The sequence below is a fragment of the Planococcus citri genome, chromosome 2 (assembly GCF_950023065.1).
Source record: "Planococcus citri chromosome 2, ihPlaCitr1.1, whole genome shotgun sequence".
Lineage (NCBI taxonomy): Eukaryota > Metazoa > Arthropoda > Insecta > Hemiptera > Pseudococcidae > Planococcus > Planococcus citri.
In genome coordinates this window covers 51,693,976-51,717,461 of record NC_088678.1, presented here as the reverse complement: position 1 = coordinate 51,717,461, position 23,486 = coordinate 51,693,976, and the positions used below count along the sequence as shown (strand labels likewise).

The window sequence follows — 23,486 nt, the reverse complement described above, 5'->3', positions numbered from 1 at the left end:
TTTGGAGGTACGAGATCCATTTGCTCATCTTTTCAGCTTTATTGTCTAAAACTAAAGCCTACTTATTTTGCTTCAAACCTTTTCCCCCTTCAAAGAAAGTGTATTGAGCATGCATGAAAATATAATTTTCCAAGTTTTTACTGGTAAATTTTTTTGAGAAAAAACAACCTGAAATTTCTTTTAAAAAAAATTGCTAAAATGGTCTTTTAGAGAAAAAATTTCTTAATACTTTGAAAATTGGATTTGAAGAAAACAGCAAATAGCAGAAAAGTGATTTTATTGAGTAAGTTAAAACTCAACTTTTTTTCTTGTATCTATCAAAAACTTTTATTATTTTTTCTCAATTTTTATGTATAATTTTTTTTGCATTAAATGACAAGTATAATTTCTTCTCTCAAGTAAGTTAATATTTTATTGACATCGCCTTGAATAGTTTTTTTATTTAGAGAAAATTTCTGTACAACACACGAGATTCTCGGAGAAAAGGGGCTTGTCAAATCAAAACTCATTTTTCTACTCGACAGGTCCCTTAGAACTTCACCTGTTCTCCCCTCCCCCTTACACAATTTTCTCAAAAATTCAAACATTCGTGAAAATTGTGCATAGGTACCTACTTTTAAATGAAAATGTGGTGTTCAAAAAAAAAACATGGTCTCGTTGCTCCTCCTCCAAGTGTACGGGAAATAAAGCTCCTAAATTTCTTAATTTTTCTACCAAAAAAAAAAAAAAAAATAGGACCGAGAGCTCCGTTTGGCTCTCAAAAATTAATACATATTTGTACATAAGTTACCTATACCTACCTACTCTAGAAAAAATGTTATTCAAGGAGTGAAGAGTAACTGGGTAATTCGGGTCTCGATTTTACAAAAAAATTGAAAATTAAAAAAACATAGGAGGTTGTAAAACCTCAAAGTACCAACATGGTTTTTCCTTGAGATTGATCAAAAATGAAGAATAAGATATCTATCAAATTAGATGATAGGTACAAGTACATAGTTTTTTTGGTAGATTTCTGCACTAAAATAAATTAAATAAAATCTAAGCCAAATCTGATCATTTTTTTTTAGGGTGTTTATATGTATAATTGCAAGATTATTACACCGGCGATGAGAGATTTTAGATTTGGTTCATCAGATTGATAAATACTCGTACTTGAGAATTTCGACAAAAAATTATGAGTGCTTATCTAGGTAGGTACTCAAATTTTTTTGTGGTTACTTGCAATAATTTGATGATTATTGTAATTTGGAGAAGTCGTGAGTCAATTCAGTGTTCATGAAAAAGTTTATTTGTATTTGTATTTTTTTCCCTCGCTATCAAATCCGCAGTTGTTTCGGCGAATTTTTTGATCAAATCAAGGTTAGATAATATGTAACAGTGGTTCGGATGGAGATGACCCACTGAATGAGCTGATAAGAGATCTAGATAAATGAAATTATCGGTGCACGTAGAAAAATATGATGAGCGGGTACATTACACAGTTTGCACCCATATTTTTTCAAAATATTACGTACTTAGACACACTTTTGATTTTTTTATTTGCAAAACATAAACTGATAAACGCAAACTTTATTATCTTAATGATGATTTCCTAGTTTTTTATATGAGAGCAATTGATATTGTTGATCGGTTGAGGTTTAAGTACAAGGATATGTACCTATAGACTATACAGAGATACAGGTAATACTAATATCTAGGAATATTTGCTATCATTGTAAATGCATTCAATATTATGCAACTAAATGAGCACAAGGATGTATTGTACCTATATAGCAGAGTTGTCAATATATGCGTCTATTTGCGGAAATCAAGGCTTTAAAATTTTATTACAAGAAATTTCGATTAATGCTTCGAATTCATTGCAATGAAAGGATACATATGTTTCAAATATGCGTTTATAGTTGTTAATTGGTTAGTGAATTTTAATTAAATTAATTTCCATGTGTGGAAAAAAATTGAATATTGAAATGTTAGATGTACACTGTATACCGCCGAGTAATTTTTGCGTGGAGTTGAATGACCTCTTCTATAATTTAAATACTCGTATTCCTTGCTGAAGCTGTTTCACTGGTTTCCTATAATAGAATATATCGTTGAGAAAATTAGGTAGGCCTGTGCTTTACTCTTTTTACAAGTAAGTAGATATTATTTATATTTGTATGGAAATTTTTTTTTGAGGAGTTAAAACTTGATTATTGAATAAAAATGAAGTGGGTAATATATTAGTTAGCTGGCTATAAAATTAAAAACTAAAAAATCGACATTATTGAATAATTGATGAGAAAAAATTGTCGAGGAATACGAAATCAAAAGGTAAAGGTTTATGTTAATAATTGTGTAGGTAGACTAGGTAACCGGCAATTACTTAATAAATTAAAAGTACCTACTGAAATTGGAATACGAGAGTTGAAAAATACGAGTGAACTCTTAAATTTTAAGATTCGTCCTGCTATTAAACAATTCTAAAGTGGTATTGAAAAAAGGCTCTCAATTCTCAAAATTAAAAACAAAGTATTCGATTTTTTTCTACGGCGAGTAATATTTTAAAAAATTAAAACGGAGCAAAATGAAGGAAAAAATGAGGGAAATGATAAGTACGAGTAGGTATCACTTAATAAAATGATATTTCGAATGGCCTGCTTACCAGAAAACTTTTGGAACCGTCAAAAAAATCGATTAAGCAACCGAGAATCAGAGAATGTACATATTACTATCAGAATTGAACTTCATTTTTCAATTTTTGGTAGGTATTTCTAAAAATTCTAAATGTGATCCATTTCCCTTGAAAAAAAAACTGGAAAAATTGATCCAAATTGAGATAGAAAGGTGAAATATTTTTTGGTTCATTTGTTACTTTCGATCTTTCTATTCGATTGCTGTTGTGGAGCCTCTAGCAATTTTTTTTTAAATTTCCACTTTCAAAAAATCTCATAAAAATTACCTAAGAGAAATTTCAGCATCTCCAAACTCGAATCAACGGCTCTCGTGACCCCCCCCCCCTCCTATTGATTTTGCTACAATTTTTCAAAAATTCGTTTCAGCTGGTTCAAATTCAACACCTTTTCTAATCCAAAAAAAGATAATAGAATCCAAAAATTCTGCTATACAAAGAAAGTGTCAAGCGTGGTCGAACATAAAAAAAAAAAAAAAATATGTTGGACTGAAAATAGCTTGAAAATAACAGTTTTGAAATTTGAATTTTCAAAATATTCAACTCATTCAACTCAAGAATTCATATCTCATTTTGAAACCAGTAAAAAAGCATCCCCTTTCCTTTCCCTTCCTCCTAAACACATCCATGAAACATTTTGTATGTTTCTACCCACAGGTACTCGAATCTCAAACTACAGTCAAACAGTTGATTGAATTTATCGTATCAGAAAGACAGCACAAGATGGAAAAAATAAACTGAATGAACATCATTCGTGATAATGAACTCACGATCATTCTATGAGGTAATAAAAAAAAACACGGTAGGCAGATACAGTTAAATTGAAATGTCTAATATTTGCTTATCCTTGACCATGACTGTCTTGTTCTTCTATCACTCAGCTTGAAATCCTTTTTCGGAGACCTTGTCTATGCAAATTTAAAACGTACCAAGACCGTTACATACTACCTAAAACTTGCTAAACGGATTTCAACTTTCAACAAGGGAAAAATTCCTTTAGAGAGGAATCTTGTCAGTTTGACAATTTATTTTTATGACAGTGATACCGTATCCTTTGAGCTTTCATCGCGAGTTAATACCTACCATCTTTTCAATTTACGTGTGTAGGTTGATCTATACCTTTTTTTTATCCAGCATACCTTACCTATCGATGATATTGGAAATAACGCAAAAAATATTCGTACATACATACATTTAATAAATACCTAAAAAAAATACCTATCAGTTCACTTCAAGGTGATTACAAATCGGTACAGAGGAATAAAATAAATCAATACCGGCGAGATTCTGTAAAATTCGCTGATAACGAGACTAAATTTTATCCATTCGACATGATAAGAAGAAAATAGAAACGGGAAAAGGCCACAGTCAGTAGGTCAATGCGAGAACCTTCATTTTTCAACTAACTATAGTAAAAAAGACGTTGAAATCGCACATACCAATCGTCTGCATCTCTCTATCTCTACACAGTATCGTATAAAGACACTCGCCATCATTTTACGATCGTGTATTTTATCGCTTGCGGCGAGGTAATCGACCTACGCTAGGTAATTATATGTAAACTATTTTAATTTAAAATTAGCCCGCGAATAAATTGAATTTTTTTCGCGTTTTATACGGAAATTGAAATTTTTACGATTTGTTTACATTTTTTTCTTCTTCTTCTTCTAAAGACCTACCGACCTGAAAAGAGGATTTCTTGTCACGAGGATGACGTCATATTTTTCGAACATATGGTTTTTCGAGTGTTTTATTTGCTGTATGAACAGGTGACAAATTTATCGTTGAGAGCTGCGTTAAATGGAGTTTTCGTAACGCGATACGTTTAAGAAAGTAGGTCTGTTGAGAAATTATATCATTCTGCGTTCATCTTGATGGCAATTGGCAGACGTTTATTATCAATAAAGTCGTATTGTTGGGATAACACTGCAACGTTACGTACGAGTAAAATATGTTTGTATACAAAATCTTGCAAAATTTAATTCCCTCCCCCCTCTTTCTTCTCCTTCAACCTTCGGGAAAATGACTTTTGAAGGTACCTAACTACCTACATACGTATTTATTTAATGCCTGATTTTTCGTAAATTTTCACTCGCCAGTCGCCACGGTCCTTAAGCTTATGCAAGCACAGCTCGATTGTGAAGTGATTTCGAGTAAGACGTGAAAAACAACTTTTATTTCGGAGGTACGAGTAATTTATCGACGTATCCAAGGGTATCTTGGTGTATAGATGGGCTGTAATTTTCAAAAATCATCGGTAAATGAAAAATTACTGTAATTGCGAATTGCGATGCGGCTTTACTTACAACTCGTAAAATAAATTATAAAAGCAGGGTTATCTGTGTGAATTGCGCGCTCAAATGAAATTTTTGATTGTAATCTTACGCTGTTTGAGTATGTACGCGGCATTGTTTTCGAAAACATCGTTTTTATAATCGAGTAATAAAAGCTGCTTTAATGACGTGATGATATAATTTACCTATACCAGAGAACATGATGGATTTAGGTACCTACTTGTACCTGTCCGAGTATCTATCGTTATATTGTTACTGCAAGTTGTATTTTTTTTTATCAATAAGTAAATATTGTACGGTAGCTATATTTAGATTTTATGAATTATGACTTGCAGTTCGAATTTTTAAACAGCAGATCTACTGTTCAAAAATTCGAAACGAGGAAAAATACTTGCTGCTGCTGAGTGCTGACGTGATTACCTCACCTCACCCTTTTCCTCTCTCTGTTTCGATGAAAAAAGTTTTCTCCTTTGAGATTTCAAGCAGAAAAATTGGGAAATTATTATATACCAAAAAATATAGAAATTATGAAAAGTGTGAAAACTAGTTTGGAATAAAATTTAGTTCGGTACTCATTTCATCAAATTAAAATTTCCAGTTTCTAAAAAGATACCCACACATTTATGAAGGAAAATACATCTGAAAAACTCTCAAAAATTTCCAAAAATGAGTAGGTATGGTAAGTTAAAATTTTGTGAAGGCTGCCAAAGATTTTACTCCCTTTGGAGAGTATTAGGGTTAGGTGACAATCTGAAAATTTATTCAAGATTTTCTAACTAATTTTAAGAATCGTCAACTTTCATTGATTAATTTTAAAATCTCGGCTTGTAGCCTATTATTGGTCTTACTGGTCACGCGTTCATCGTGGGAAAAATTACTTTTTTTTACACGTTTTTGCAATGAGGAAAAAAATAAGTATATGAGAACCGAAGTTGTAAAAAATAAAATTTCCAATCTTCAATGTCTCATTAAATTTTTAATACGAGTATGGTCCAGAGTTGATAAGATAATGAAATATAAGCTGAAAACGTAATTTCATTTTTTATGTACAATTCTCATACCCGCTCTATTGCCATTTTACATAAAAATAAGCATTTTTAGGAAAAAAATTGCAAGGAGCAAACTCGTAAAAAATAAAATTTTCAGTCTCTTTCATTTTGATCAAATTTTTGATACGATCAATACCTACTTGACGAGATTACCAGCTGAAAACATCTTTATAATATAAAGACGAAGGCGAAAAAGTTCAGCGAATTTTTCAGCCCCTATTAAAGCTATAAAGTTGATTTTTTTTTTGTTAAATTGAAGTTCTAGACGAGTAGATATAGGTACTTTGGAGGAAAAATATAGCGAGAGGGCAATTTTGATTTTAAAGACCACATCATTCGGGGAAAGAGGTCATAAAATCGACATAAAAGAATTTTGAAAACATTTTTTTTTTTTTAGAATTCCATTTTTATTTCAAATACAAAATTTGAACAGATTTGAAAGGCTCAAGATATGTATCAAAACCCAAATTTTTTGAATTTCTGGACCCTTTCTTTAAAAATTTTGAAAAAACAGAATTACAACCACAATATGATTTAGTGAATGGTGTGTTTACTGTCTGATGAAAATATGAACAGTTTGGCCGGCATTAGAGAGAAGGTAAGAACATGATAATCCAAAAATGCTTACGTATGAATGAAGGTGAAAAATCCCACTCTCAAATTTTTGCTTGGCGTGCCCCCATCTATATTAATTAATACTGGAAGCAGATTTTTTCTGATCAAAAGCTCTCAATGAGTAGATACTCTATGTCAAAAATACAGTGAACCAGTGGCGTAGCCAGGATTTTCTCAAGGAGGGGGCAAAACCAGATTTTTAGGCATGAAAAATCGAAATGAGGGGTAATTTTTTGGAAATCTATTGTAATGTGTGGTGATTTCATGAAAATGAAGGCAAAATTATTGCTCGAGCGAAGCGAGAGCGAAAATTTTTGGAAAAATGGGTCCAAACAACGAAAAAACGTCCATTCTTGCATGTTTTCTTTCAAGTTTTCGCTCTCAAGGGTGGGGGGGGGGCATGGCCCCCTTCGCCCCCATCCTTGGCTATGCCACTGCAGTGAACGATGTACCTACCAATTATTATTTTAGGAGCCCCAAATTTGGGTAAGTGGTCCTAAAATCAACATTTCTTAAAAAACTTTTGTTTCCACATCAAATTCAAAATTTGAACCAATTTGGCCTCATAGAAGTCGAGATATGTTTCAAAAATCGACTTTTGAGATCCGCCCTCCAAAATTCTACGAATTTTTATTAAGCACTTCTTTCTGCTAGAAATCTATTTTTTTTTGATTGAATTGAATTGAATTGAAAGCTTTCAAAAAGCTATTAACGAGTATCTTACTTACAGGAAAAATATAGCGAGGGGCTAATTTTTATTTTAAGGGTCACAAATCTGAGAAGGAGATCCTAAAATCAACACAAATAGAAGAGTTTTGAAAACATTTTTTTTCAAATTCTATTTTTAATTTCAAATTCAAAATTTGAAACGATTTGTATGGCCCAAGAAATGTCCCAAACACCAAATTTCTGGACCATCTTCACCAAAGTTTTGAAGAAAAAAAAACTTATATTCAACCCCCACATCGTGGGACCAAAATTTGAAAAGGAGCCAGGAGGTCCTGAAAGATGCATAGGCATTTTTTGAAAAAATAAAAGAGGGTACCAAGCATATTCTATCTTATATTCCAGACAAATTGATTTTTAATTCAGAAAAAACGTAAAGCTGCATTTTCACAGCACAAGTTTTGAGTAGAAACAAAAGAATCTCATATGCAAGCGAAGGCTTAAATTTGGGATTGGGCTGCAAAGCGATTTAGGTGGTGGAACCTTTTTGTTTACCGGAAAAATAAGCATAAAGAAATTTGTGAAAAGAAAATTTGTAAAAATAAAACATAAATTGATGGGTATCTTTTGCCTGATTAAATTTTCAATACAACCAACTGTTGACGAGATATCAATTGAAATAATATTTTCACATTTTTACACCAATTTTCAAATTTTATCGCGACTTTATTTTTTGAAAAAGCACTTGAAGAAAAAAAGTTGCAAAATTTTTTGTCCTATCGAATTTTTGGTAGGTACGATTGACAGTTGATAAGATATCAGTTTAAAACAAATGTTTACATCATAGCCTATTTTTACAAGTCCAACATTCATATTGAACAGCAAAAAATCATCTTCAGTAGCTAAAATTTCGACTTTAGGGGTATTTGGATAGTATATGGACAGTTGGACACATATCTTTCGATCTACATACATAAACGTGTGCACACATAATGTAGATTAGTCTAGCCAAAATCTCAGTCTAGCTTTTCAGAAAATTCCCTTGTTAACGTCCTACTATATTTGGCCAGCAATTGAATTTTATTTCACTCCTTCGTACCATCAGCTCTGTACACATTAACTAGATCATTAAAACAAATAGGTACTGGTAATAAGCACCATACCTTACCTGCTAATAACATTCAAAATATAATACAAAATCATTATTTCCAACCACCTAGTGAAAATTTCATTCTCTTCTATATGAACAATTAAACGGTAAAATTACTTAACAATTTTGAGCACCTTCGTTACACTAATAACACTTCTTGATTTAATGATTTCGCGTTCGCCATTTTCAAGGTTATACAAATAACATTGTTATTGAAAATGGAAAAACATGTTTTGAAATGCAAGTGTGCAAATACGAAAAAGCCCAGTCACAAAATGTAGAAAACTTAATCATGTTAACAATTTTTTTTTGTCACCTAGTTCAAGGTTCGAGTAAGTATTTCGAACTTATACGACCAAAAAAATGCGTCATGAGTAATTTTTTTCTCAAAAAAAAAACTTGCGAAAATTACGTCGTATGGGTTAATTTGCCACGATCATTCGTTTGATTTCTTCTTTTGTTGGCAAACTGCTATTTTTGGCTATTGTATACTGTAATGTATAAGCACCATAGTACCTCTACCTACCTATATAGCTAAAGATAATATTTCATACTTTAACTTTCATTTCTTTAGGTTCTTTAGAAACGAATTGAATGATTATTGACGTAATGAATCAGCATGCATTGTTCATTTTCTCTATAAGTAGGTACGAGTATAGGTTTATAGGTACCAGGCGTTGTGAAAATTTCAAAGGTGATTGTACTCGTGTACCATACAAATGAGCTGAAAGTGAATCGTCTTCGCTGTACAATAGTAATAGACCTAATGTAATTTATTTTGACTTTTTCATTTTGGTCGTCAAGCCATAAATGCTGGAGTTATCAACCTTTTTTTTTTGTAAGCTGTTTTGAATAAGGAGGTGATTAAATTATTATTTTTAATCTTCGGTAATTAAGAATCCCTCTGGGAGGTGTTTCAATGTACTTTACTATACAGGAAGCGTTTATGAATATTTTTAATCCAATAATTACAAATAATTATCAAAAAACAGAAGGTTAAGACTTGCGACAAGGTAAGTTGGTTGCAATGTCTTCTGCAGCGATTTGAAATAGTTGGAGAAAAGTTAACTTCTGTAGGTTGACGCTCCAGGTCGGTTCAAAGGAGGTCCTAATCGATTCGAGAGGTCGACTTTAATGCACTAATCGATTTTCAAATTTTTATACATACCTATCAAAATTCATATTTGTTGTGGAAAATCAATAAATTGAGAGACGATTTCTCTCACTTTCAAAAATTCATTAGAAATCGAAAAATCAACTTTGGCTACTCAGAGTTTGGCTTCAAGGTGTGGGTGATGTGTTCTTAAACTGAGTTTGAGTTTATAGGTTTGCAAAAGTTCCTGAAGTTTTTGGAAAGATCTTAATCAATTCAAATAGATTTTCAGACCATTTTTGAAGTACGTCCTGACTTTTGAATGGATTTTCAGATCAGATCAGATCAGATCCATACTTACATAATTTACATAGGGAAACTCTTCTTGAATTGGATCATGGATGGATAAGTTTTTTTATACTTTTCATTCGCTTTTAGCCTTTTATACGGACTTTAACCTTATTTCCGACCGGGAATGGATTTTTAAATGATACCTATTAAAAAATTTCTGGAAACAAAATTGAATGACTTTCAGTTCAATTTTTCATAGTACCTAATTTCGATTTTAAAATATTTCAAATTAAAGCTTTGAAAAACATTTTCAATTTTAAGTAATTTCCATAACAATTTTTTTAAAATGATCTATTTTTATTTAATTTTTAATTTTTATTTTTTTAAATTATTAAATAAAGTCACACAATTTCAAGGTTGATACGAAAAGTAATTATATTTTACACAGATCAATTAGGTACCTACATATTTAATCCAATGAATAATTATTTTAAATCCATTTGTAGGACAACTGACGAGTGATAATTCAACAGAGCTAGTATGTATATATAAGTTGTATACACTTCTAAAGGTGCATTTCCGATCACATGCTGAATAAAATTAAACATTCATAGGCTCTAGTACATATTTGTAACCTTGATTTCTTCAATGAATCAACCAAACGCATGCAGCTTCCAGTCGTTTCGCAAACTTAAACATCTTGTCGACGTCGATGATGATAATACTGAACATGGAGAGGCTGAAGGTTGGAAAATAATGTCAATTTCAATATTGAGTTATGTATTCGACTGAAAAAAAAAACATTTTTAATTTTAATTAGAAGCACATAAACACCAGATCTAAGTGATTGGAAAAAATTATCATAATTTTACTGGACGCTTAAAAACAAGTAAGTAGGTATAGGTACCTTAAAATATGGCACATTTCGTTCCGAGATGTTCAGCCATTCCTCCGATTTACCTCTGATAAAATTTTTAAAAAGTTACCAACACCCAGTTCTTATAATCATTACTAGATTCACTGATTCAGTATTAAAGTACCTTAAGGTGTGATCTTATTAATCTAGAATTTTTTTATCAACCTTGGAAGCTTGCTAATAGACAAAGTAACTACCTTCCAAGTATTTTTTTTCACCCAAAAAATCTACACAGCTACAAATCATATTTTTTTTAAATAACCAGAGTATTTTTACAATCCAACACCAAGCTACATAGTTACCTAGCGTAAATTAGGGAAAAGAATACATTTTTAAAAGCAGGAAAATGATAATTGTGTTAATTACAGTATTTTATAGCGACAAACTCAGCATAGGAACTAGGTACTTACCTATAGTACGTACCCACATACCCAGTAACTCTATTGAAAAGTGGGTAGTGTAAGTTTTTTAATTTAATTTCTACAGTCTCGTACATGATTTTTTTCTTCATTCAGATTATCAAAAAAATTCTAACGTTTAAATTATAACCCATTTCAAGGTTATTTTTAGTAATTATGAAGTTCACGAACGAAAAATTATTCGAATTTTCTTTGTTCATTTAAGAAAAGAAGGCATTTCCTGCAGTACGAAAATGGAAAATTTTATATTTGGTATGAAATACACGTACTTACATGTACTTTTGGGTGTTTTCAATGGCTATGTGATGAATTCTTGATGCATCAACGTAAACGTATCACATAGACGTTGAACTTGAAGAAAAACATGCGTAGGTCATCTGGACAGCTTTTTTTCTCACAGCAAAGCCTTGTATATAAGGTACATGTATTATGTTTCACTATATGGATTGTTTCATATAGGTAAGTACTACGTAGGTTCCTTAAACTCTCACATTATGTCAATGTATGCTTTATAAATATGTAATACATACGTCGTAATACATCTAATCTAACGTAAGCTGTATTATAAATACAGACAGGGTTAACATTAAAAACCAGTGCTAAGTATTTGTACTTTAATGAATGTGGCCCCTACGAGGATAAAATGTGTAACGATTGCCTGTGGAATTCTTTCAGGCAAAACGTTAGATATCTGTGTACGTACGAGTAGGTACTTTTCAAAGAAAATTTTTGATCAAATTATTTTGCGTTGAAAATTATTTTTAAAATCTTACTCGAGTACTTGAGTTTAAATATATTTTTATTTTTATTTTTTTTAAATCCAAAAACGTAATTTTATCAAGGCTACTATTAATTTGTGTGAAGTAGGTAGGTACGCCTAATCATCATCATTCACAAAAACAGTTCATAGGTAGGTACCTAAATACCTTGCTAATGTTTTTACTACAGAATTCAGAGCATGTTATGATGAAAAAAAAAAGAAGGAACTATCAAACGTCTAAGCTATCCGCAAATCTTACTGGTCAATCTGTTGTATCGTATGTATAAATTATAATTACACAAATCTTGTTTTTTAATTATAAATTTTCCACTATTGAATAAGATTTTTTTTTACCTACTAACGATTTTCTAAACGTTTAAAGTGCCTAAGGAATTTTGGTAATATTAGACATTGTTTATAGGTATATCTTATTAATACCCAGATGAATATCTATAGCTGGATGAAAACGTACATTAGCAATTTACCTATCTATTGACGTAACAGTTGCATCGTATAAGATTATGATTCATTTTTACAGTTCCGCAGGTATATAGGTATAATTCGTCGGATAAAAAAAAAATAATAGATAGACGAGAGAAGTCATCTCTGGATTACATTTGATCATATTAGTATTCATTTGTAATTTTACAACGACGATAATTTGTTCCTGTTTCGAACATATTAAATATGTACTTACGTTAATGTTATCGTTTGCTAATGAGATAAGTATGGATATGGAAGCACAGCCATTACATAGGTCATAGGCCTATCGCAGGTTAAAATGAAAACTGGCTGCCAGCTGAGTAAATATTGTACCTATACACTCGTAGGCGTCCATAAAATATTCTTTCAAATCTGTGCAATGTGCATGGATTCACTTTTTTTTGGAAGCATTTTTCATTCGAGTTTATGTACTGGTAACTGGTAGGTACCTATCTGTTCACTGTTGCCACAGACTTCGCATCAATTTAATGGAATAACAGGCGAACAAATGAAGCTGTGAAGATAATTTTTCATCAGTCTTGGAAAACAAAAAGCAGCTGATTGCATCACGTATAAATGTACTTTACTTTTAAGCGAATAATTGTGTCACTTAAACGGTGAAGATTAATCTTACAATACTGGTTTTTTGGTTTAATCTCAATTATTACGTATTGTGTCAAGAATAATCTGTGAAACCGAAGTGCTATGTGTTCTCGATATGTTTACTGTCGTAATTAAATTGATTAATTGATTATTATGTTATGTTATCGTTTAATTGAATGTTTATATCGTTCGTTTGGAGTCGATGTGGATATTTCAAACGAGTATTTATTTTCTATCTGATCACGTTCAAGTGATGTCTTCGTCAGACTAAAATGGGCAAGTCTATGGTCCCTAATTCCCTATCTTATATCTACATTCGTATTACCTACAATTCCGCTATTATAGATACTCCTCAATCTTAAATTAAGATGGAGCAGGGGAAAAGGAGCTGACTGGTCAGTATTGGGCAAATAAAACTAACGAGAGAGCCACAAAAAATGTTTGAAATAGATTTTAAAAATCAAAGAGCATTCAAAAATATCCAACCAGACTAAATTTCAGGTACCTACTGAATTACATTTTTCGATTGTTGATCAGTTTTTTAAAAATTCAAATTAATTGACACAGCATTTCCCCCCCCCTCGCAATCAAAATTTGATCAAATTGAGATAGGTGGGCGAAGCTGAAATTTGATTCCTATCCTATTTCCTACCTCTTGAATCGACAGGTATTGATTTACAAATTACAATCATTCTGAAGCCACCAGAAAATTTCGGGATTTTCCAGTTTGAAAAAATTAATTAGCGTACCATAAAAGAGGCCATTCAATCAATTTGGGCTCGTTACCTACTTTCAAAATTCGATTTTTCTGGTTTGCATCCAAAATTTTCTCTAGTGATTATTTTTGAAGAAAAAAAATTAAAAAATTCCTTATTTAGAAACGTGTTTACGTCAAAATCAGGTATTTGGCTTATACGTTCTTTTAAACCTCCAAAATCTATTGGTGACCCGTTTGAACTTTTTTGAAGTCTTCATGTGGATTTTTGAAGTTTTCAGTTCTTAAGAAAAGTAGGTAATTATAAAGCGTGAATCTGAACGGACACAAAAGATTTTTGAAAATTTGTATCTGAATCGATTGAAATAATTATGTAATGGTTACACGAAAAGTAAATCCGAGTTCTTAGGTAGGTATTGAATTTCAGTCTAGTCTTTTTTATAACAAATTTTCCAAGGCTGGAAAACTCAATCATCTACCAAAGGTTCTAGAACGGATGGAAACCTCCACCAATCGACCAAAGAAGTTGAAAATACAGTACAGACCAAATGTCAGCTTCCTACCTTAATTTGATCAAAATGATTTTTTTTCAAATGAAAATCGTCAAAGTTGAACTTTTGAAAATTCTATCAAAATTGCAAAATGTAATTCGCCTTGATTTTCCCATCCTAGAGCACAATTAAATGAAATCCAACGAGACTTTGTCTGTCTATTTGGTGAAAAAATGTCCTAAGTACGTTCGTCGTTCTTAAATGGATAGTATTGATTAAAGAATTTGTTGAAGAAAAAAAACGGAGAACATTATTTCAACAAACATTGCCTCCTATCTCTCACTCTTCCTCAAAAAAAAAAAAATGAAGTGAGAATAAAGGATGAAAAATATTCATTTTTTATAGATCATCTTCAAATTTTTCCTTGAAAATTGTAAAAAAATTGTAATTTTTGAGGTCTTATCTGGGAACAAGAGAGAAGGGGGTCTATTAAAATATCAATTGACAAGAAATATACGATTTCTTCCACATCTTCTTGAAGCCATTTGTTGGACTTCATATAATAATATCGAAAAAAAGTTTGAAATCGACACGCCTTCAATTTTTTTCTTGGTATTATGAAAATTAAAGTTTTCTTAAATACGTGTTCTAATTTATGGAAACGTTTCACATTTTATAAAATTTTGTGGAAATTAATTTCAAAAAAAAAGGATTGCAAAAATATAGATTTTTTGAACCCTTATTTCAACAAAGTTCATGATTGATGCTTTAAGTACATCTGAGACTCACTTCAGTTTGAATATTCATCACACAATTTCTGAAATGATTCAGATTTTATACTGGTTAAAAATTGTTTCAATTTTATTGAAAACAAAGTATGTACCTACATAGATGAGTAAGACTAAGTAGCCAAAAGAAGTACGTATCTATAGGTAATAGGTATTATATACTTATGCATTAAACTACATTTATCATATTACAAGTCGTTATATTCACGGACAAAAATAAAACAATAAAGGATAAAAAATTTACACGAGATAAAAAATAAATGTATCATCTTACTTGGAATATTGTGTTATCAGCTGTTATCATCTCCATTCAAGTAGATGAGCTGCAGTTGTTTCAGCTACTTACCTAATTCTACTCTGTACTAGTATAATTAGCCGTCTGTCTGTGCTTATTCTAATTTTCATTCGAAGGTCTTTGATTGTGATTAGCCTATGTTATTAAAATTTTTTCTTCATTTTCCAAGCGAATGAGTGTTATAATTTCCTGTATTGGGGTAGGTAGCTCAGCTAGGTACCTAAATCTAAATTCAAAGCTGTGCTATTATTTCAAAATAAATGATGTGTACTGTGTACCTACTTTAACCTTGAAAAGTAGCTGTTATATTTACGGCGAAAATTATTCGTATATATGTTTTAGTAGTAAGTACACATGTATTTTACCGGATCTGAATTCAGATTAGGTACTGTTTTCTCGATTCTTCATTCATATTTATCATATAATTTCAATCTATCTGTAGGTGCCTGACGATTTTACTTTTCCAACCGTTGCTGCGTTCTTAGTTACTCGAACATTCTATTTTTATTAGTTCAACTTATTCCAGTGTTGAAAGTTTAAATGTTCCAACCAAAAAAATGCTTCATTATTATTAGGTACATTTCATACCCATTGCAACTACTCACGTCAGTAGGTAGGTACAAGTTATCAAATCATTCAAATTAAAAAAAAAAAAAAAAAAAAAAACTGATTAAAAATGTTGAAATAACACTTCTGTTTGAAAATGAAAAGTACTTACCTATACATTTGCATCAATCAAGTCAATATTTGATAAGGAATTGAATAGGCCAATTTTTTAATTCCAAATTGCGAGACATCTAATCTAAGGTAAAAAATTTACAAAAATGCAATCAAACAAGCATTTAACTACGTGGAAGAATGTATGCATTTACATACTATAAAAAAACAATACGTTGTTCAATCATTATGAAATTAAGTTATGTTCTGATTTTTTTTTGAACGTAAATTAATCAATATACCTATGTTGAAAGTCGAGAAATACCAACTTACCTACTCGAAAACAAATAATGATTATTGGAAAGTGGTCATAAAAATCATTGAAATATGACATAGGTATTGTAAAGTTTATTGAAATATCTTGATAATATTGTCTTCTTGTAACTTTGACAAGTTTGAATTATTACGAAGGTTGCTTTTAAAGAGAAAACAATCAAATTTTTCCAGATTTCCATTTGTCAATGAAGAAATCCGAGGAGCAAGTTGGAAAGACAGACACAGCATGGATTGAGTAAGACTCAAGTACTTATTGCTATACCAGCTTACTCTTCCATTCGACACCACTCATTCTTTTATTGGTAGGTAGGTATATTTGGAAAATTATTCATTAATTCAACAAATAATATCTTTTCGGTAATACGTAAGTAGGTACCTAAGTATATTTTAAGACTGAATTTAGGCTAACACTTTATTTATTACGCTAATAGATATTAATTTGCTGTATTCGGAAGTCAATAACCATATTTTAATAGGTACCTACCTATTGAATATTTTCTAATTTGCATATGAAAATTTCAGGTGTTGGTAAAACAATAATTATTCAACGTAATATGTAGGTACTTAATTGTCCACTCCCAAGCGGCATCACACTTGCTACTGTGCACTACCAATAACAACTCGTACTCGTACACTGTAGAGTGTAGGTATGATTTATCTTCGTGGGACAATAATGGAAATTTCTGAATTTTTACGATTGTTTTCTCTAACACTTTAATTGTTCGGTGAGTGCAACTGCAACTTTTATAGATTCTTGTAGCTCGACTTGAAAGTTTTATTTTCTTCTACATATAATTGGTTTGTAAATTATTGTTTATAGCATCGAGTGAAGTATACCTGCGAGAAAGAAGTTGATTTAGAAGAAAGGAAAATGAGCACGAAACTTTTACTTTCTTGCGTGTGAATTTTTTGCAGCGTTTTTTTTCTGCGATAGGTATGTTTTCGCACAAAAAAAAATATGACCGTTTTATGGACTTCAATTATTTGAATTATTTCAAATTCGAAGTACTCAATTCACTTAATTCAAATAGTGTGTTGTATCTCTAAAACGAAGTAATTACAGTTGGTAATTACGCTGAACATGACGAACATTTCGCTAGCGTTTCTAGCGTTCAATTCTGTAACTAATACCGTTATTTTAAATTTTTATTTTTTTTAAAATTTTAATATTTTAAATTTTATAACTACCGAAAAACCCTCATATTCAAAGGCCAAGTGATTTATATTTCACGATTTTATTACAACTCAAGTATTTTAAATTGAAAAAAATCATGAAAATTATATGTTCGATTCAAAATTTAAATTTCAAACTCCATAATCGAAAGATCAATCAAACATAAATGAAAGTAAGTACCTAACTCAAATTTACTTTTCAACCATTATCTACCGATTATGAGCAAAAATTATTGCCCATCATGTTATTTAATTGAACGTTACACCATAAATCAATTCCAACAATTTTTTTCCTCGAAAACAGTTGTACTCATTTTCATATTTTATGAGGAGTAGGTAAAACACTGTTGAGTGGTAGAGTAGTGTTCTTGACGTTGAATATGAATATTAGCATCATCATGCTCGTAAAAAATAAAATCACGCTGCATATTACGATATTTATTCTAAGAATTAGGTATTTTTTTTCTCTGTAATAAAATACAAAAGTAATGGTGTTTTGTTTAAATTAAAGAAAGGTAGGTATCATAACTTTATATTAACAAAAAAAATATTAAAGGAACTCCCACTCAAATAAAATTTATCAATAATAATCTCTATCTGTTTTAGTTTGATGCAATTTATCCTCGACTGAAGCCACACCAGCAATCCAATTATTAGGCCTATTTCTTAAAACAATAATCATTAATAAGTTGACTAAGTATTATATACCTAAGGTGAGCATGACTAAGGAAGTATTTTAACAAAGACATTAACGCGTTGTTTAAAGTTGAAAAATTTCGTAGAATGATAGTGTCATAATTTCATAAATTGCTTTTCAATTTTGCTCATATGTGTACCTATCAGACAAGAAACTCATTTGGAATTTTCCATTCTAAATGTCGTATGTTTGTGATTTTATTCACCTATTGGGACAATAAACTTTAGCTAAAGTTGATTTTTGTAGAATCGTCTGGTAAAATCATCATAATTTTAAAAATTTTAAATCAGTCATGTAATTTTTTAAATTCTCACTGATTCAATTGAAAATAATTTTGAAAAAATATTACAAAAGACTTGAAATTTTAAAAACCTTTAAAAGATGAAGAAAAATTAATCAAAATAATTATAAAGTCCTGACCTCAATTTCAAATAACTTAGCAATTAAATTCAAGCAAAATATTGTTGGTATTGTGACATGTTGATTCTTCCTGATTCAAAATTATAGGAGGGGGAAGGGGGGCAGTTCATATTCAAAAAGTATGAAAATATTATATTTTAGTTCCCTGATGTTATTTTAATTTTTGGGCACATCAATTGAATGTGATTAGACTGATGATGGAGAAGAAAGAGTCATAGAGATCAAATCCAAAAAATAGACCAATATTCCAACTCGTGTACTTATAATTTTTTTTTTTGAATTTTGAATTTCGTTCAAGATAGGGGCCAGGTTCTTTTGTGTCTCTTTTAAGAGGGATGAGATCTGATTTTGAAAATTGATTTGCCGAATTATTTAGCTTTCACCTTGAAAGTTCAGTTTTCAATTATTCAATTTTTTAGTATTGATTTCGAATTTCCCAATAATTATCTTAAAAAGCCTAACTGTTTATAACATTTGAAAATTTTCAACTTTCAACTTTTTTTTCTGATTTGGAAGCTGTTTTCTACGAGTTGCCTCGAGTAGAAAAGAGTCGATGGAGGCATATTATCTTGGTTAAACACAATGTATTTAAGACCATTTCAGCTCAAAGTTTGAAAAAATTCACTTTAGAACTTTTTTCAGGGGTTCTCAAAGTTCGCCACCCCCAAAAGTGATCTGCAACAATGAGGTCAAAAATTGACTTGAAATAAAAATTCAAGCATGCCAGTCGATTAAGAAGTAAAATTCAACATATTTGCCGCAAACCGGGCCTCGATAGCTTTTCATGGTTTCCCAAAATATGGACCTCGAAAAAAAGTCAAAAATTGAATTTTTCGATATGAGCCAAGTTAGTGAGGGGGTTGCAACTGATATCAATTGAACTTACTACTAGTAGCAATAAACCATGAAAAGGGCATTAGCGGGGCTCGACTGGAAGGGTCAAAAAAGGGGGTTTCAAAATTTTCAAAAATAGAAATACCCCCACCACAACCCCCAAAAAGGTCAAAAATGAAAAAAGCGTTACGTGCTGCATTGCTTACCCTTAAAGCAACATATATTCGCTACTTTTAATTTTTTACATTTTCGAGCAGTGGTTCTAAAAATTTTTGAAATTTTCGACTTTGGGGCCACCCCACAGCCCCCCTATGGGCTTTTCTGGGAAAATATCGCCTAATATTAATACTAGGGACCATCCCCTATAAGAAAAGACCATTCAAGTCTCGAAGTAGCGAGGGGCACGAAAATGCCCATAATGACCCTCCTTCTTTCAATTCATAATGTTAACAAGTTCGAGAAAATAGTTATTTATACTTTTCACTACCTAGGTTTTTTTTTCTAAGAGAATAAAAAATCTAAATTTTTTTCAGGTTTTCATTCGTCAATAAAGAAATGTGTACAACGAGTTGGAAAAAGACAATGCTGGAATTATGTGAGATTAGGTAAGATTAATACCAGCATGGTTGCTAGCTAGTGCTTTAATTTAGGTTAAATATTTTTGCGTTTGTTTTGAAAGCGAGAGGAATTAAGTACGCACGATAATTTGCATACCTCCGTGTACAAGAAGGCGTTGTGACTGCGTTTTCGTCATTTACCAAAATAAATACCCAGTTTAAGCTTTCGAATGTTGGCTGCGATGTTATCATTTAATGATTCGGAATTTATCCTAATTAAATTTTTTTTCTCTCGTTTGGTTGAAAATTTTGAAATTTGCGTAAATTTGCTACTTCTTTATCGACTCCCGAGTTGGTACTTATTACACCTACTTGCTCGTTCATTCGATTCGATACCATAAATATCAGTGTACATTTACGTCATCGTCGTTTATTAATTCAATTCATTTCGCAAACGTTTTGAATTTTTTTATTACTCGATACTTACAAACGTGAACGAAGAGAAAAACTGTTATCGAAATTCTCTAACTCGAAAATCGAATGTACGTACGAGTGTTATATGTACCTGCAGTTTTATACCCATTTTGGTAGTAGGTATCGTTTTGCGTTAATCGAATGCAAATTATTTCCTGGTAGGTGTCGAATTTACACTAAAATATTGGATGAGTGTTTTTTTTTCGTGATCGTGGCCGGGTATTCCATCTGTTCTCTTGGAAATTTACTGTTCATGATCATGATTGTTTTTGAAAAGTAGTAATTTTTTTTATCAAGTTTTAGACATATCTGAATTTAATGTAGGTATGAGTAAATGCGATACAATATTTTGAACCTTATTTCTAACAAACTTTGAAATGTTTCTAATGGTAGGAAGCTCTAAAAAGCATTCAAAATGAAAAATAAATATTTCTTCAACGTCACAGTCACTTTCATACTACATACTCGTATTTAAGGGAGTGGGAGAGAGTGAGGGAAGGAGAAATGGACGTGGAGTCGTGAATTGTTTTTCAAAGCAGAAATAATTTAGTACGTACGAGACTGGGAGGAATAACTTCCTTCTTGAGTTCTTTCTACCTTGGAGTTGGATTTTGAGTTCAAAGTTTGAAAAAGATTTGAAATTTTGGAAAACTTGACTTTTCCCTTGGAGCAGCTCTCTAGACTCGTTTAAGTTGTTCATCTTGGCCACATTTTTTTTTTTTATTATTATTTTAAATAACCAACTCTCATATTTTAAGAAAACAGACCTGTCTTCAGGTTACAGATTTGTTCACTTCATTTTCAGCACAGTTTCAAAAATTAAATAAAATTATTATAACTTAATCAGTAATTGTTTGGGACTATCACTCTCTTTTCCCCATCCTTGGTTTCAAATTTCAAAATGAAAAAGCATTAAATACTCGTATTTATGAAAAATAAAATAAAAATAAAAAAATAAGTAGGTATTTTGAAATGTTTTTAGATGAATTAATTTTATGATTAAGATGAATTATCAAGTACCTAAGAATTTAATTTTTGAAAATAGATTTCACATACAAGTATTTTCTCCCATTTCTTATTCAACAATTTTCACTAAATTCAATTTACAAATCTAAAAAATGTACACAGCAAGTTAACCTCAGAAAATCTACAAATAAGTTATCGATACAAATATAACTGAGAAAAGTAGACCTGAGCATAAAACAAATAAACATTATCTTTCATCCGAAAAAAATACACTTAAGCTCGATATCGTGCAAAATAAGCATCACAGATTTGAACTTTCTGTGAGTTTCTGTGTTCAAGTACTTATTTCATCGCTTTGAAAATTGAAACAGCTAACTCGATGTATCGATAATACTTAGGCAGGTTTGTTTATCTTTCTTTTACCAGCGTATTTACTTTATTCATTTTAAAACAAAATGCTATCAATTTATTAAAATTTCACGCCTTTTTTTACCGTTTCGAGCTTTCTAAAAGCTTTTCCTTTTTTGTAAAACGCGTGTAACGAGTTCGGGAAATAATTAAGTTGGTTTTCACGGTCACGGATCATTTGTTGAAACACGCGTTAACATAGTTAAGAATACTCCAAGGTACCAAATATACTCGTAAGATACCTTAAAGCTTACCTATACAACCAAAGATCAATAGGCAGCCACAAATTCGTATTTCGAATGAGCTTTTATCTAAAGTTTTGTTTCCTCCATAGCTATAGGTATACTAAACTCAATTCTTCTATTCATATAAAGAACTGAATTTGTTTCCAGTCGAATGCTTATACATTCAACTATTTTTCAAATACTTAGAATTCACTTTTATTATCAGGTGTACCTATACCAAGAATTTTATTTCTTTTTTACATTTTTAAAATAAAATTCGAGTGCATTCGTAACATTCCTGTCGAACTTTCGAATTATTGCGAAAAACGAAAATTTTCCCAAATAGGTAGCCTTTTTCTCTGAGGTCAAAAACATAATTATACTCAGCTAATTTGTGAGTTCATTTTACAACTCGCAAGCTTTAATGCCATGTTGTACTTTGACCTGTTGTCGCTTCACTGAGAGGAAAACAAAAATATTGAACGTGAAACTTCGAATATATCTTTGCAGAGATTCGAAAATACCTAACATAACATTATGGTTAAATGATCCTTTTGATGAACTTCACGTACCGCAGAATTTACATTGTATGTGAGTATGTTTGCGCAGAGCCATAGGTATGAGATACGAGATACCCTTACACAGGGTAAATTTCTTATCAAGATTTAGTAGGTAACTTTGAAAATTCGTGTAGCTGTAGCTATCTTACATGAATGAATATTCTAAACTGTATTTATTAAACAAAATAGTAGGTATAGGTATCATTAAGAAGACGGTCCGTGTATTTCATCTATCTAAGCCTAAATTATGAGACCCCTAATATTGAACTACAGTAAACTCATAAGAATTCACCTTGGCCTTGCAAGAAATCGTCATAAAGTACCAACCATTTGACCACCATTCCAATTCTTTGAGTATTAATAAACTTCAAATTGGTTGGAAAATTTGTGATCTTGTATAAAAATGCGTAGAGTGTAGGTATGAGAAAAAATACGTTACTTTTTAGCGTCCTATGAACATCCATAAAGCATCGAAATAGTTTTTTTTTTTTTTTTGTCACGATACTATATGGTTTTAAAGTATAACCATTTGTAAGATTTAACGGACTAACCCTTTATCAATTTAAACTCGTAACCATCCACCCCTATATTATTAGCCGATAATAAATTTAGATTGTGAATTCAGTTGACACATTGTAATTGATGCTGTAATAACGATACAGACTCTGCGTTGAAATTTAACGAACGAGCAACATTTTTTGGGGTAAAATTTTTATTATCGTCTGCTAACAGATGAGCAGCGCCTGTATAGGTACTCGTAGGTATGAAAGAATATTACGCTTAAACAATGTAAAGTATAGATACGGTGTATTAACATCCTCTTATTACGCCTACTCACCATCAATCACATTCATTCATACCTACCACTGCATAGAAAACTA

At 31.1% G+C, this 23,486-nt stretch overlaps 1 protein-coding gene and 1 long non-coding RNA gene across 5 annotated transcripts in view; one reads left to right on the top strand and one right to left on the bottom strand.

Annotated features, from left to right (window-relative positions):
- The first annotated feature begins 1,849 nt into the window (after window positions 1–1,849).
- The window catches only part of Gyc88E (Guanylyl cyclase at 88E), a 59,235-nt gene continuing 37,598 nt past the window's right edge, over window positions 1,850–23,486 (top strand). The window contains exons 1-6 of one of the 4 annotated variants that reach the window (XM_065351178.1): window positions 1,850–2,134; window positions 16,464–16,598; window positions 16,815–17,017; window positions 17,113–17,226; window positions 18,072–18,178; window positions 19,950–20,021. The gene's annotated coding sequence lies outside the window, so the exon portion shown is untranslated. The remainder of the gene's footprint in view (window positions 2,135–16,463; window positions 16,599–16,814; window positions 17,018–17,112; window positions 17,227–18,071; window positions 18,179–19,949; window positions 20,022–23,486) is intronic. The other 3 variants (XM_065351174.1, XM_065351173.1, XM_065351172.1) reach the window with 3 other exon arrangements.
- LOC135836379 (uncharacterized) lies at window positions 10,239–15,903 on the bottom strand. Its single transcript, XR_010557029.1, has 3 exons — window positions 15,279–15,903; window positions 11,438–12,921; window positions 10,239–10,617 (listed from the first exon to the last, which is right to left on the bottom strand). It is a non-coding gene; the product is annotated as an uncharacterized LOC135836379 (long non-coding RNA).